The 15,183-nt window shown below is 57.6% G+C and overlaps 1 long non-coding RNA gene across 1 annotated transcript; it reads left to right on the forward strand.

Annotated features, from left to right (window-relative positions):
* The first annotated feature begins 2,622 nt into the window (after positions 1 to 2,622).
* On the forward strand, positions 2,623 to 6,357 carry LOC109381000 (uncharacterized). The gene is made up of 2 exons (XR_002123606.1): positions 2,623 to 2,705; positions 4,738 to 6,357. It is a non-coding gene; the product is annotated as an uncharacterized LOC109381000 (long non-coding RNA).
* Positions 6,358 to 15,183: the final 8,826 nt, after the last annotated feature.

Raw genomic sequence — 15,183 nt, forward strand, 5'->3', positions numbered from 1 at the left:
CACCCCATCCCCAGAAGTCCAACCCTCTACTCACGTGGTCTTTCTGGAGATAGCCCCATCTAGAAGCTATCAAGGGGCCCCACCCTATGTCACCTCATTAGCATAAAGGCAGGTATTATTAAAAAGGGCTCCTTACAGATAACAAGACACTCCTGATACTCAGGAAATTCCCAGGGTTTTAGGAGCTCTGTGCCTGGAACTGGCGACAAAGACCAAACCTCTTTCTGACTATGCCATGGGCGGGAAGGGCCAAGCAGCACTCCGACCTTGCCAAAAGTGTAACCCAACGACACATTACATCCCTCAGGGAACTGAAAGTAGTGTCCCGTGAAAGACTTGAATAACAGGGGTGGCAACTCTGAATAATGGTGCCCCAAAGAGGTCCATGTACTAATCCTTGGAACCCTGGAAGCTGTGAATATGGGGCCTCACATGATAAATGGGACTTTGCAGATGTGGTTAAAGTAAGGGTCAGCCCTACCGACACCTGACCTCGAAATTCTGGCCTCCAGAACTTCCAGAGAATAATTTCTTGTTGCGAACCACCCAACTTATGTCACTTTGTTACAACAGCCCTAGAGAACTAACTCAGAAGCAGTGACCGACTTCTGAAGTGTAGAGGGCGGTGGGCAGTATGGCCCTCAGCCCCAGAGCATGGGCCCTGTCCCAGGGCCTGTTCATTACAGTCCCCTGCCCTGGCCCTCCTCCCACACAGGGGATATGCCCCTCACAGCCTAACCCCTTCCCTTCTCTACCATGCTCTGGGAACCTGAAACCCCAGAATTCCTGCCCAAATATCCTGAGCCTGCTTGCACTGCTTGTTCAGACTCCGCCCCAGGTCTGGTCTAGGTGGGACACCATGCTGGTCTGTTGCACGGCCACTTGTGCAACAGAGTGAAATGCTTGGCCTCTCCGACTCTCTCTTGTTCAGGCTTGCTTGGTGTCCATGGCCTTCAAGCTAGTATCTCCTGCTTAGTCTTGCACACAGACACACCAGTCCTCAGAGGAATTCTGCTCATGGCTTGAGTTTTACAGAAACAGCCCCTTACCAGAAAGTGCCTCTCCCAAGGAGACAGGCAAGTATGTATAAAAATCATGATTGTTTATCAAAGATATGCAGGAACCTCATGACCAGACACACATCAACTAGAGTCAACAGGCTAAGAACAAGGAAGTTTCACAGTCCTCCTCGGACCCCTGCTGGTGCCCAGATGTCAGCAGTGGTCAGTCACCTCTTGCCCCTCCATGTCCCCTTCCCTTGACATAAAAGAAGCCTGAACATACTTTCTTAAGATGGACTTGAGGTATCACAAGGGCTCCCATCTTCCTGCCTCCTCCAGCTGCTGGTGGCAGCTGCCGGTGCTACATTCCTTGGCTTGTGGCTGCAGCACTTTAGTCTCTGCCTCTGTTGTCACATGGTGTTCTCCACTGTTGTCTGTCTGTATGTATGTGCGTGTGTGTGTCCAAATTCCCATCTTCTTATAAGGACACCAGTCGTATAGGATTCAGGCCCACCCTCACAACCTCATCCTAACTTGATGACACCTATAAAGACCCTATTTCCAAATAAGGTCACATTCATAGGTAGCAGGGCTTAGGACTTCAACACAGCATTTGGGAGACACAATCCAGCCCATAACCACCTCGGATAACAGAATCCACTCTAGCTTGTTTAAGCAGATAGGGATTTATAAGGAGCTATAAGATGACTCACAGAGCAGGCTAAGCTTCCGGGAACAGTGCGCAGACACCCCCCCCCACCCCCGTCAGACAGGTCTGGGTGAGGGATCTGCTGTCCCCACCAAACCCGGAGCCACTCTCTGCAGCAGCAGGAAGCTGACACCGTTCCAGCCCGGCAGTACGCTGCCTTTGCTGGGAGCAGATCCAGCTGAGCCCAGATGTCCTGGTGTCGCAGCCCCATAACACGGCAGGTCCGCCGCCTGCCCCTGCTGGCGAGGGGAGGCCGGCCAACGGCGTCCTTCTGAATTCTAACTGGGAAAGAGGACTCACGATGTGGGAACTATCAAAAGGCAGAAAGGATATTCAAAACTGCTGGGCAGCCACCGCGATAGGTGTCCACCGCAGCCCTTAACTCTGTTCTCCCCTCACCCCCATGCTGAGAGCCCACCTCCCTAACTGTGCTGAATAGCCTTGGGTGTGTGACACGGTTCTGGCCAGCGAGATGTCGCCGGAAGCCGACTGGGGAGCTCCTCAGGCCCTGCTGTCCACACTGGGTGGCCGCAGGGCGCTTGAGGATGGTGTGTTCGTGCCTCCAATGTTAAGTAACAGTGCCAGGCACTGATGGACCCTCCAAGAAAGACAGGGTCCCCATCCTCAGGTCGCCGCCGCCCAGCAAGGAGGCGCACAGGGAAGTCCAACAGGTATATCCCACGGGTAAGTCAGCGCCGAGGTCCAGCGAACGGCTGTGCCTCATTCGTTCAGTGACTCCCATCGAGCGTGCAGGATGCCGGCACCGCGGGCAGCCCCGTGGACACAGGGAGCCGACGGCACGGTCCGCTCCTCCAGGAGCGCACACGGGGGCCTCAGGCCACACGTGACCCGACCACCCAGCGCTGCGGGGCGGAACCAGCGGCCCCGGCTCGCGTTTCCGGGGGGGACACACGGAGCGGGACGCGCGCCGCCCCACGTGACTCGAGCACGCGGGAGGGGGAGCCGAGCGTGCGCCGCCGGCCGGCGGCTTCCGGGTAAGTGGGGGTGGGGGAGGAGAGTGGCGGCTGCCCACCCGCTGGCCCGGAAGGCGCGCTGTCTCCGCGGTCGGCCGTGCGGGGCGCTTTCTCCCGCCGCCCGCCTTTCGCCGCCGCCCGTCTCGCTGCGGCGTCAAGTCGGGGAGGGCAGGACGTGACGAGGTGTCTTTCTAGAAACGCCCCCGGGGGGCATCAAAGAAACGGGCGGGTCTTAGTAGAGCGTGAGGAGGGGGGCGTGTCGCCTGGGACCCGAGGTGCCCCGGGTTTTCGGACCCCAGTCCCGGTCCCCAACCCCTGCTCTTCCGGCCGCCCCGCCAGGGATGACTGAGCCGGGCATGAAAGCGCCGAGCCCGAAGGTCCAAGGCTGGTGACGCCAGTCCTTCCGAAGCCGAAGCTCGGGGCGGGAGCTGGGCCGTGCGGTCGGCGGGAAGGCTGGGGCTGGACCCCTCGGGCGAGCGGCGTGGACGGCCTTCCGATCGCATGAGAACCGGTGGGGGAGTCCCCGCGCGCAGGGGACAGGCTCTATTCATGCCGTTATTAGACCACCCCGTAACTGTTCGGAGGGTGACTCGGTGTTGGCCCTGGAGGTGGAAACACCAAGATATATTCTGCAGGCAGAAACCACAGGACTTTCTGTGGGACGTGGGGAGTGAGGTGGAGGAAAGATGCAAGGGTGCCGTCCAGGCTCCCAGCGTGGACACAGGCTCGCAGGGGCTTTTATCCACTGAGTGGGGGCAGCCGGGCGAGGAAGGGGTTTGTGGGGGGAAATGGCATTTCACTGTGTGCTCCTGGAAGGTTCTCGGGTGTGTGGAGGTGTCGCATGTGCGAGTGGAGTCAGGGGAGCTCAGGCAGGCAGCATCCGTTTAGGAGGCTCCGGCGAAAGGTGGCACCTGTCACGATGGAAAGACACTGAGGAATGGGCATTCACGGGAGAGAGCCGGGCTGAGGCTGAGGCGTGCCAGTGAGCACAGGAGCGACCCACCCGGGAGGTGAATAACAGCCAGTGAGGTAGAACCGCGGGAGACGTGCGTCGGAAGGAGGGAGTCAGCTGAGCAAAATGCTGCTGAAAAATCGAAGGGGGGTAAGATGATGTGAGGGCCTAGTGAAACTGGTTTCTTGAGCAGTTTCGGTGGAGTAGCGGGAGAGAAGGTGTGTCGGAGTGGATGGCAGAGTCAGTAGCTTTTCCCCTTGAACTAGATGCGTTCAGTCTTGAGTTCACGTGGAAAATGAACGAGCAAAAATGGTTAAGAAAACTCTGAAAAAAGAAGAGGAATGAGAGCACTAGCCCCGCCAGAGAGCGTAACACGTTCTGAAGTTGCATGCAGCACAGCTGTGCGGCGGCTGCGGGGAGGGGGTGGGCGGGGCAGAGGGAGGGGGAGTTCATGCCATCGGGGTTGCTCTCTGGCCAGGGAGGGTGAAGATGGACAGTTTTAGTAAATCTGAGTAATGGTAAAGTTAGGCCCATAGCCTGGTCACAACCAGTTAAAGCTAAAATGATCAAAAGTGTAAATGTCAAAGAAGTGAAACCATAAAAAAAAAAGAAAAAAATGGTGAGTTCCTTAACACTGGAGTGGAAGTGGAAATGCCCAGTGGGAACGTGGGCAAAAGACATGAGCAGGGCGACCGGTTAGCTCAGTTGGTTAGAGTGCAGTGCTCATAACACCAAGGTTGCCGGTTCGATCCCCATGCCCTCCACAACTAGATTGAAACAACTACTTGGAGCTGATGGGCCCTGGAAAAACACACCGTTCCCCAATAAAAATAAATTAAAATCAAGCAGATTCAACCCAGAGGGAACCTGGGTGACCCATGCACACAGGAAAAGCTATTTAACCTCACTCAGTAAGAGAGATGCAGGTTCGAATGATACTGAGGTGCCGTTTTTCACCCATCAGCTTTTGAAAATTCCCAGTTTGATAGCACTGTAATTGACAAGGTTGCCAGGGGAATGAAGATGGGGGCAAGTGACCTGACAGGCTCGCAGGTGCTTTTACCCACTGGGCTCTGTGTTTTGTCCCTCCCTGTGCCACAGGATACAACAAGGTTGTTTGCTTACAACAGCAGAAGTTCGGGAACCACCCAGGTGTCCATCTCTAGGAGGCGATCTGCAGAGCTTTGACCACGCTATCAAACACTGCAGCTGTGTACAAAGCAAAGGTCATGGAAGTGTCCATGTGCTGATGTGGAAAGATGTCTATGGCCTGTTTTTAAGCAAAAAAAAAGCAACGTGCAGAACAGCATACATGCTTTGTCACCTTTTGGGGTGATGAGGAGGAGGAATACTGGCTTGTATTTACAAAAAAACACTGGTGAATCCCCAAGAAATGAGTAATCGTGGAAACCCAAAGGCAGAGACAAGTGGGGCGAGGGCACAGCCCCTGTGTATATCTTTTAGTGACAAAGAATAAAGATAAAAACAATACTTTGGGGAAAAGGAAATAGAAAGTACACAGAATTAAGCACTCACAGAGATGTCTTGTTGGAAAGAACAGGAAAATGGACGGAGACGTGGATGAAGGAAGAGGCTTCAAATTTTACTCCAATTCATTTGCATTGGTAACTGATGATTGGTAATGTGACTCAAGATAAAAATAAACCAAACGGGGAGGGGTAGGCGTCTCCCCAAGCAGCCAGATAGCTCAGTTGGTAAGAGCACTAGCCCTGAAAAACAGGGCTGCGGGTACGTTTCCCACATGGGCCAGTAAGCTGCGCCCTGTACAGCTAAGATTGTGAACAACGGCTCCACCTGGAGCTGGGCTGCGGGGAGTGGCCAGCAGTCAGTGTGAGAGTGGGCGTGAGCCGCGGCTGTGAGCAGCAACCACCTCAGCCAGGCAAGGTATACCAACTGGGCCAGTGAGTGGCGTCCTCCACAACTAGACTGAGAACAACGACTCGGAGGTGGGGGGAAGGAAAAACAAGGTCTCCCCACTTTTCCCATGCTCTAGGCACCAAGTTCCCTCCTTATAAGTGACCAAAATGTCCGCATTATCTATTTCTTGAACATCCTTCCAGGAATATGTTAGGCATATGCAAAGGTATATTTATGTGCATGTAATTTCCCATCTTTTTCCTCAAAAGGAGGGAGAACTATCACAGGCTTCTGCACTTTGTAACTTTCCCTTAATGTCTTAGGAGATGGCTCTGCGCCATCCACGCCTACAGAGTGCCTTCATTTCCGTGTCTCATAGTATCCCGTGCAACACAAGGAGCGTGTTTATCCAGTCCCCTGGGAGGGACACTGACACCTTTTCCAGTGCTTTCCCATATCGAACAACTCGCTAGCACTTCCCATGGAAGTCCTTTCACACATGTGCGAGCTTAGCCTCAGGACAAGTCCTGGAACTCCCGGGTCAAAGCATTTGTGCCTTTGTAATGTGGATGGCAGTTGTCAAGTGACCCTCCCAACCAGCTGTGTGCCAACTCAGACCCTGCCGGCGACGTATGACAGAGCTATTGCCCACAGCCTTGTAGGGTACACTCCTTGCACCCATCACCAGTTTCCACAGCTCTCTAGCCATCATTCCGGGCACATCTAGACCTTCATTTGTCCTTGTTCTCCCACAACTATTGTCATAATCTTTATAGTCCATGCACTGAAATGCACAAATCTTAGCTAAATTTTGACAAATGGCTACACCTACGTAGCACACCCTCTATAAAACTCAAGAAATGTCCACAAGTCCCAGAGTTCCTCGTGGCCTTCCCAGTCAGGGGTTCTCCCATGCACAGGAGCTCTGACAGATGTGTGCTCTCTGCCCTGACAGCGGTGACACCCCATTGTCATGTGTATGGCAGCTCCTTCCCTCGGTTGTTGCATGCTGTCCACTGCGTGAATCAGTGTGTCGATTCTGCAACTGCTGGACACTCGGGTTTCCAGTTTTTGGTCATGTGGACAAAGCCACTCTGAACATTGAGTGAGGTGCTTTTGTGGACTTGTTTCATTTCTCCTGGATGACACCTCGGAATGGAATCGTTGGGACAAATGATAGGTGTATACTTCCTAAGAAAATAGCCAGGGCCAGCCGAGGGGCGCGATGGTTAAGAGCTGGCTTGGGATGCCAGAGGGCCCCGGTTCGGATCCCACATATGAGGGCCAGTGACACTGCCCTCCACAGCTAAGATGCTGAACAACAGCTCAACCTGGAGCTGGGCTGCCAAGAGTCACCTGCGACGGCGTAGGCTGCAGTCCCTGTGGCAGTGGATTGCCATGGGCTACCGTATGTAGCCAGCAGCCAGCGTGAGCAGCCAGCAGCCGCCGTGAGCGGCCATCCAGAAGCCGGCGACTGATCTGCCTCACCCGGGAAGAGCACAATGATAATACCAACATGGACTAATGAAGCAACGTCCTCCACAACTAGACTGAAGAACAAAACGACACCAACTTGTCTGTTCCCCTGTCCCCAACTCCCCAGCGCTGTTCCCCTCCCCCAATTCCCCAATAAAATCTTTAAAAAAGAAAGAAACTGGCCACCCCTTTCCAACGTGGCAGGCCGTGTCTGAATTCCCACCAGTGCTTGGTATGTCCAGTTTTCGAAGTTCGGGGTGGCCGTGTCGTGGTATCGCACTGTGCCTCTCATTTGCGTCCCCACGACGATGGTGCTGAGCTGGTTTCCACGTCTGTCATACAACTTCCTTTGAGAAGTGTCCGTCAGACCTGCTGCCACGAACCACACATCTCACTGGTTGCTGTTTCTCTTTGTTTCAAGGGTGGGTTTCTTTCCAGTTTCTGCCTTTTACTCAATCCATGCCTTCAAATAGCTTTTTGAAAGCTATATATTTTTGTCCAGAATTTCTCATTGTTACCCATGGCAGGGGCAGGAGGGGGACCAACCTAGCCATGCCAGCATTCCCAGACATCGTGCCGTTTATTTGCATCTCTTTGGTTACATTATTGTGAGTGAGGCTACGCAGTCCCCGAGTGTCTTGCCCTTCCTTTCTCGTGGGCTGTGCAGTGAAGGGAATATCTGCATTCATCCAGGTTTGGGTTTTGCCAAGGAGTTTGGCAGGAAAAGAGGGCGGGGACTGGGGGCCTGGACAGGGGAGGGGGAGATGGTGGGAAGGTGGCCAGGTCAATGGATTCAAAACCACAAGGCCAAAGGGTGATTACCGAGAAGCTGCTTGACCAGGCCGACGGGAAATGGAGCTTGTGCCGCATGAGGGAGTCTGAACTTCAGTCTCCAGAATGGGTGCTGCCACTGGCCATGCCTGAGAGCCGGGAGTGGGGGCTGAGGGGATGGAGGGTGCTGAACACATGGCAGGGGGCGGGCGAGTTTTCCTGCAGATGTGGATGGAGGGCCTTGGCCTCGGCCTGGAGGGGGAGTGAAGGAGGCAGCGTCTGGAGCTAGAGCCTCTGAGAACAGGGGAGGAAGGCAGGGGTCCCCCCAGGGCTGAGCCTCAAGAGAGCTGGGATTTTGTGATAGGGACCTGGCAGAGATGTCCCCACCTCCCTTCCTGGTCCTAGTGGGGGGAGGGGAGGCAGATGGAAAAAACAGCTTGACTGTGACACTGCAGGGGAAGCAGAGTCTGGGAGGGACAGCCAGGTGGGACACAGCGCACGGCATTCTGGGAAGAGTGTGCCCTAAGACAAAATGTCCATCTCATGCAGAAAGCCAGCAGTGGGGCGCAGTGGGCGAGGATGTGAGGTTCGGGTGATGATGGGCCAGGCAGGGTGCGGGCAGAACGGGATGAGGCCTGGGGGCCCTGAGGAGGGTCCCCTGAGCTGTGGTTCTGAATGCCAGGTGGCCTGGTGGCATCAGCTGTGCCCAACTGCCCATGAGTTGGCCAGCACATGGAGGGTGAAAATGGGAATGTTAACAAACTTCACAGAGAAAACTGCAGGAGGCTCAGGTTTGGGCAGAGCCAGGCTGGACCTGGGCCTCCCAGCTCCCAGGCCAGGGTCCTGTGGCCTCCCTGCGCCTCTGAAACACCAGTGTCTCCCCAAATTCGTATGCTCAAGTCCTAACCCCCGGGACCTCAAAATGTGGCTGCATTTGGAAGAGGGTCTTTACAGAGGTGATCGAGGTAAAATGCAGTCATGGGGTGGCCCCAGTCCAGGCCGAGTGTGTCCTCCGAAGAGCTCAGGACAGAGCCAGGCACAGAGGGACGGCCATGTGAGGACTTGGAGGAAAGGCCCGTCCACACACCCAGGGGCGAGGCCTCAGGAGGAACCAGCCCTGCAGGCCCCTGACCTGGGGCTTCTGGCCTCCAGGACTGGAGAGAATTCGTTTCTGCTGTTCCAGCCGCCCAGGTGTGGAGCCGTGATATGGCCCCTGGAGCAAACAAATACAACCATTAAAGAAATACAGTGTGGGGGCCGGCCGAGTGGCTCAGTTGGCTTGGGGGTGTGAGCTCTGGGCAGCAGGACCCCAATTCGGATCCCACATGAGGGCCAGTGACACTGCCCTCTACAGCTAAGATGGTGACCAACAGCTCGACCTGGAGCTGGGCTGCCATGAGTCGCCAGCGACGGCATAGGCTGCAGTGGGGCTGCTGTGGGCTGCCGTGAGTGGGCGGCAGCTAGTGTGGGTGGCTGGCAGCCTGTGTGAGCTGCCCTGGGCCGCTGTGGGTGGCCGTCCAATGGCCGGCGACTGATCTGCCTCAGCCAGGAGTGCAATGGTCACAATAGCAACACGGGCCAGTGGGGCAACGTCCTCCACAACTAGACTGAAGAACAAAAGGACGGCAGCTTGTCTGTTCCCTTCCCTGATTACCCAATGTTGTTCCCTCCCCCAATTCCCCAATAAAATCTTTAAAATAAAAAGAAATACAGTGTGATATGGTGACTTATAATAAATACATATCGGGTCTTCATTCCCATTCCTGGCCCAGGCCACCCAAACCCTTGGGATTTCTGGTGATGAGAGTGGCAAAGGTGTCTTCTGTTATGTGAATGAGGTGACTTGGAAAGACCCAAGGTCCCCCCAAGGATGGGGCTGGTTGCCAGGGGCGCCAACCCTGTGATTAGAGGGTTGGAACTTTCAGCCCCTCCGCCAACCTCCAGGAAGGGGAGAGGGCCTGGAGGTGGAATGGATCGCCAATGGCCAATCAGCTAATCATCCGTGCCCGTGTCCTGAAGCCTCCATAAAGACCAGAAAGACGGGCTTCTGGGAGCTTCCAGGCTGGTGGACACGTGGAGATGGGGGAAAGAGCCCCTCCCGCTGCCCACAACTGGCCAGATCCGTCTCCACCGGGCTGTTCCTGAGGCCTCCCCCAGTGACCTGGTGCGTGAACTGTCTCCCGAGGTCTGTGAGCTGTTCTAGCAAATGAATCAGACACGGCAGGGGTCATGGGACCCTCCCACCTATAGTCCGTCAGTTACCTGGTCAGAAGCACAGGTGACCGCCTGGACGTGCGACTGGCGTCCGCAGTGGGGGACAGGGAGTCCTGTAGGACTGGGCCTTGACCTGTGGGATGTGACGCCATTTCTGGGGTGATAGTGTCAGAATCGAGCCAAATTGTAGGACACCCTGCTAGTGTCAGAATTGCTTGTTGGGTGTGTGGGGACCCCCATCTCCACCCCCTACACACACACAGTGGAATTGGGTCCAGAACCTGAGTTGAGCTTCTCTTCACACAGACTTTTATGTCCACACTGGTGAAAACAGCTGTTTCGGTCCAGCTTGGGGAGTTGAGTCCCCGCTCCCTCAGATCCCCCCCGCCCCCCGCATCCTACTCCCTTCCACTGACTTCTCTGCGGGGCTACCTGGGGTGGGTGGCTGTGCCAGACACTCAGCTGGCCTCTCTGAACCACCCCCAGCCCCCAGAAGTTCCGGAGGCAGCATTTTCTGCCACTCCTGGCTGCGAAGTCTGGGACCACCCCAGCCCTCCAGCCAGCGGCCCCCAGGCTCCTCCACTGCCACCAGGGTGCACTCCTCCGCAGGGGGCTGGGCCAGTGACAGCTGCAGGAGCTGCGGGAGGATAGTGCCCTGGCAGGCGGCTACCAGAGGAGGCCCAGGACCCAACAGCAACGCTGCTCAGGCTGCTGGCACCCACGACCCAGCCAGGCCAGCACCAAAGCCCTGGGAACGGCCCCGGGGAGCTGGGCCCCTGACATGCTCACCGTCCGCAGCAGCACTGCCTCTGTGCTCACTGGGCATCACCCCTCACCCGGAACCCCGTCTGCCATTGTCCCCACTTGACACGTGAGAACACTGAGGTGGAAGAGAGACAGACGTGACATGAGGACAAGGACAAGGGCTGGTGACTGGGACAGGGACCAGGTGGCCCCCTCTCCTCACTGGGTGGGTGGGCCAGGCAGGTCCCTTTCCCTCCATACACACACATTTCCTTCTGCGCATGGTGGGGCTGGAGGGGCTGGGGGCTGAGAAACACCTTGAACCTTGAGGGCTGCAGGGGAGGTAGAAGGAGACAGTGGCGTCTCCACCCAGGCCTCAGTTACAGCCAATCTGGCACGAGGCCCTCAGCTTGGGGACGGCCTCGGCTTAGGGCTCAGTCTCCTCGGGGGGGGGGGGGGGTGCCACAGCTCCAAGGCAGCAGTGGAGGTGACCATGGAGGAGGGGAGGGGGAAGCACAGTGATGACAATGACAGTGTCAGCGCAGGGTCTGGGCTTAGAAGGGAACAAGGAGGGGATTGAGGTGGGAAGAGAAGCCCGGAGGAAGTGGGGGAGGCAGGCCTGCAGCCATCTTTGCGCCGTGAGACACCCTAAGGCTCCTTGGGTGTCGGGGTGAAACTCCCTCCCATGGCAGGCTGTGGCGCCACTTGTGAATTCAGGGGCGGGTGTGGGCAGCTGGCTGACCCCAGGGCGAGGGGCAGAGCATGTGGGGGAGGCCAGGGGCTGCCAGCCCTGTGGTGGCCCACCCCTCCCTGCTTCCCAGCCCCCAGCCTCACACACCGCCCGACCTCTCAGCCTGTCTTGCCACCTTTGCGGCGGCCCTCAGCCTGGACTGCCATTCCTGTGCTGCACCCTGAGGCTCCTGAGAGCCCACCCTGCCGGGACCTTTGGGAGCCCTCCGGCCTGGTCTGACCCGGCTCCCTGGGGGCTCCCTTGCATGCCGGGAGGGCAGGTCTGACAGCACGGGGGCCAGGCCAGCACTGCCAGGCAGCGGCCAGGGTTCCTGAAGTTGGGGGAGGAAGTCCTGGGTTTGCTACCAGCTGACTTTGGGCTGGAGTCAGGCCCTTCCAGGTGCCTCAGTTTACCATACAGACAAGGGGTGAGGCTGAATGGCTTCCAGGGAGGGTTCTAGGAGGGTCACCCTGCTCAGGAACCCGGGAACGGGGCTCCGGTCGGGAACGGGCTCCGGTCGTGAGCTGAGTGTGAGCACAGCTTGGTAGAGCTGGACAGGCGGGATGGGCCCCGGAAGCCCCCTCCCAGGGCAGCCCCTCCCTTCAAGGGCATCTCCACCCTCGCCTGGTTGGCATGGCAACAGCCTCCTTCCAGTTCTGAGAAGGCAGGGTTGAGCATGAGCCCAGCTGGGAACAAGACAGGGCCTCCCTGCAGGACAGCGGCTCTGTGGAAGGCAGGCTGGATGAGGGAGGTGCCAGGCACCGCTTCCCAGAAGCACAGACTTGCATTTGAGGTCTGGACTCGGAAGACCTTAAAGATCAGCCCTTCAAGGGTCAGATCAGCTCAGCCCAATGACCCCTAAGGATGCTTGACAAGCACGGTCCTCCCACCCTGCCTCAGCTCTGCCCCTTTTGGAGGGTGCTTTGGCCAGGGCTGGGCTCGGGGCACACATGGGCTCTGCCCGTTGCCCTTCCTCAGGCCTTCTAGAGGTCAGGCAGGCCCACAGGTGCGAGTGGAGGCAGAAAGCCTCGGCTGCCTTTCGCCCAAACCCAGGCCTCTGAGGGAGCTGGGGGACAAATGAGGTGTGGAGGGAGGGGGCAGGGCAGATGGGGGGGGCAGGGGATTCGGGGTGGCTTCTGGAAGGCGGGAGCACAGGAGGACCCAGAACCACAGGCTCAGGAGGCCTCAGACCCAAGCCCCAGGGCTCATGGCTGCTTAGCAAGGTCCCCTTCCCCCCCTGGGGCAAGAAGCCACAAGGCCTCCTTCTTGGTGCCAGCCTGCATCCTGCCCCCCAACACAAACCTGCCTCCCTGGGACACTCCTCTCCCAAACTCAGGGTAGGGTGGGGGGCAACATGGGGAAAGAGGGTGTGCCAGCAGTCCGCAGCCCTGCCCCAGCCCACTCCCTCATGGGCACGGCTGGTGGTGGCATCTGGGACAGGGCTCCCAGAATACCCACCCAACGCCCACCAGCCCAGCCCAGCAGTGCCCACTGTCCCCACACACGCTCTCCCCAGGAATCATCGGGCCATCTCCACATGGGGTGGGATTTATTCACCACTGTCACCATGAAGACGACGATGTGAACACAGAGAAACAGCACTGAATCCAGGCTGCCTCAGTAGACGGCTGTATGCACACAAAACCTCCCACCAACAGCGAGTGTGAACAACTGACTGCCCAGGTCACCTCCTCCCCCTCCACCCCCCCGCCCCCACTCAGGGGCGGGAGGCTGGGTGGGCCCTGGAGAACCCCACACAGCAGGCACCACCCACAATGTGTCTACACACGCCTCTTCTACTTGATCCCACACAATTAGTGTCTTAAATATATATATATATGTGTATATATATATATATAGATAGATAGATATACACATATATATGTATATGTTTCATCTGAACTGTGTCGGTTATCAAATTAAAAACTGACCACTTCTCTTCACATGAACTTCACAGTAACGACTAGCACAAAACAATGAATCCAGTGTTGATAACTAAGGCCCATTTCCTGCCCCAGGAAAGTACTTTTCTTCCCCTACGGAAACCCCTGGGGAAAACCAGGGCCGCCGCCACATCCCGGGCTGCCCATCGCTGCCCTGCCCTTTGTGGGATGCACACGGGCACACGCATGCACGCACACGAGGACACCCGATCACAGAGCACGTCTTGCAGAGCAGGAAGTCCCATGGCCCTTCTGGAGGTGGGGCCGGGGCAGGACAATCGGAAGCAGGGGTGCCCTTCACCCAGCTCTCTCTGGTCTGCAGTGAGTCCAGGGCCTCCGAGCCCCCAAGTATCGGACAGGCTGCCCACCCACATACAGGGAGGGAGAGCCGAGGAGATGCACCCACCTGTCCACCTGCTGGAAAGTCCTTTCACTCGAGACCAGGCAGGTGAATAAATACGACATCAAGTGTTGTCAGGAGAAGGGAAAATAACTTAAACTTGGCTGGACTCTGTCCTCAGCACCTTGTGGTCTGGGAAAAGCAGGAGTCCAGGCGGCTCTACCACCTGCAGAACCCCAGAACTTGGGGCAGCCCCTGCTCTGTCTACCCCTTGCCACAACCACTGAGGTTCTGGCAGCAAGATTTGCTCAGTGAGTAGGTCGGTTAGGCAGCGTAGCCCCAGCCAACCGCAAACGCAGTGCCTTTCACATTCTAGGAGCTGCAGCCTCCCAAGGCTGTGGGTGAAGGTGAGCGGCCGTGGCCCCCGCCCAGAGGCCAGCTGCCCTCTCCCCTGACTTCTGCCTGTGCAATGGCCACTTTCACCCACGCCCCACTGCAGGGAAGAGAAACCCTACAAGCACCACTCCTGGCAGAAGGACAGCCTCTGGCCCCTGCTCAGCTCTGGAAATGACCAGCAGTTCCGGGGATGGACGAGTGACCTTCAGAGTCAGGCCCACTGAGGCCCAGCAGCGGCCTGTGACACTCAGGGTGCAGGGCTGCATTCCCGCCACCTGTGCCTCCCCCACCCCCGCCCCGGGGGTGCTCAGAGGCACCCCGGCCCCTGTGCTCAGGCAGGGAGGCGGCACGGCCCATCACCCACGGGCAGACATCTGGCAACCTCGGGAGGCTTGGCATCTAAAGAGAATCATCTCCAAATACCAACTTTCTCTGCCTGGAGTTACAGTGCGGGCAGGACCACAGCTGCCTCCTACCGAAGCACCTGCAGCTCCACAGCCACTCGGCTTTTGGCCGCTTCTGCTCCTGCCACCCTGGGGTCCCCCCTAGGGCCTGTACCCCCTGCCACACCAGCTGTGCCCAGTGGCGCCGGCTGTGCCTGGGGCCTCCCCTGCAGGGCATTCTGCTGCCACCACCAGGAGTGGCCTGTTCTGTGGATCAGCCTGTCCCCGTTCAGGGCCTCACACCCAGAAGTGTGATCCGTGTGGCCTTCACCGAGTGGGGCCAGGCTCACAAACATGCCAGTGAGGTCAGGGAGGCCCCAGGAGGAAGGACACACTGGCTGCCCCACACCAAGGTGCTTGGGCCAACCTTGGGGGCCCTTGAGGCAGCCCTGAAGCTGGCAGGAGAGGAAGACAGTGTCACAGTCTGGGCACCACCAGGCCCGAGTGAGTTGGAGGGTGGGGGAGGGGGGAAGGCATGGAGGAGGGCTGCAGAGGTCACTCTGAGTCTGAGGCCACTGGGCCAGGTCCAGGCGGCAGCAAGGCTGTTTCTGCTGGGAGGGTCCAGCTCCATGTCCCTCGCCTCACCGGGGAGGTCTGCCCCCCACCCCCCCG

This window comes from Hipposideros armiger, unplaced genomic scaffold, assembly GCF_001890085.2.
Source record: "Hipposideros armiger isolate ML-2016 unplaced genomic scaffold, ASM189008v1 scaffold_43, whole genome shotgun sequence".
Classification (NCBI taxonomy): Eukaryota; Metazoa; Chordata; class Mammalia; order Chiroptera; family Hipposideridae; genus Hipposideros; species Hipposideros armiger.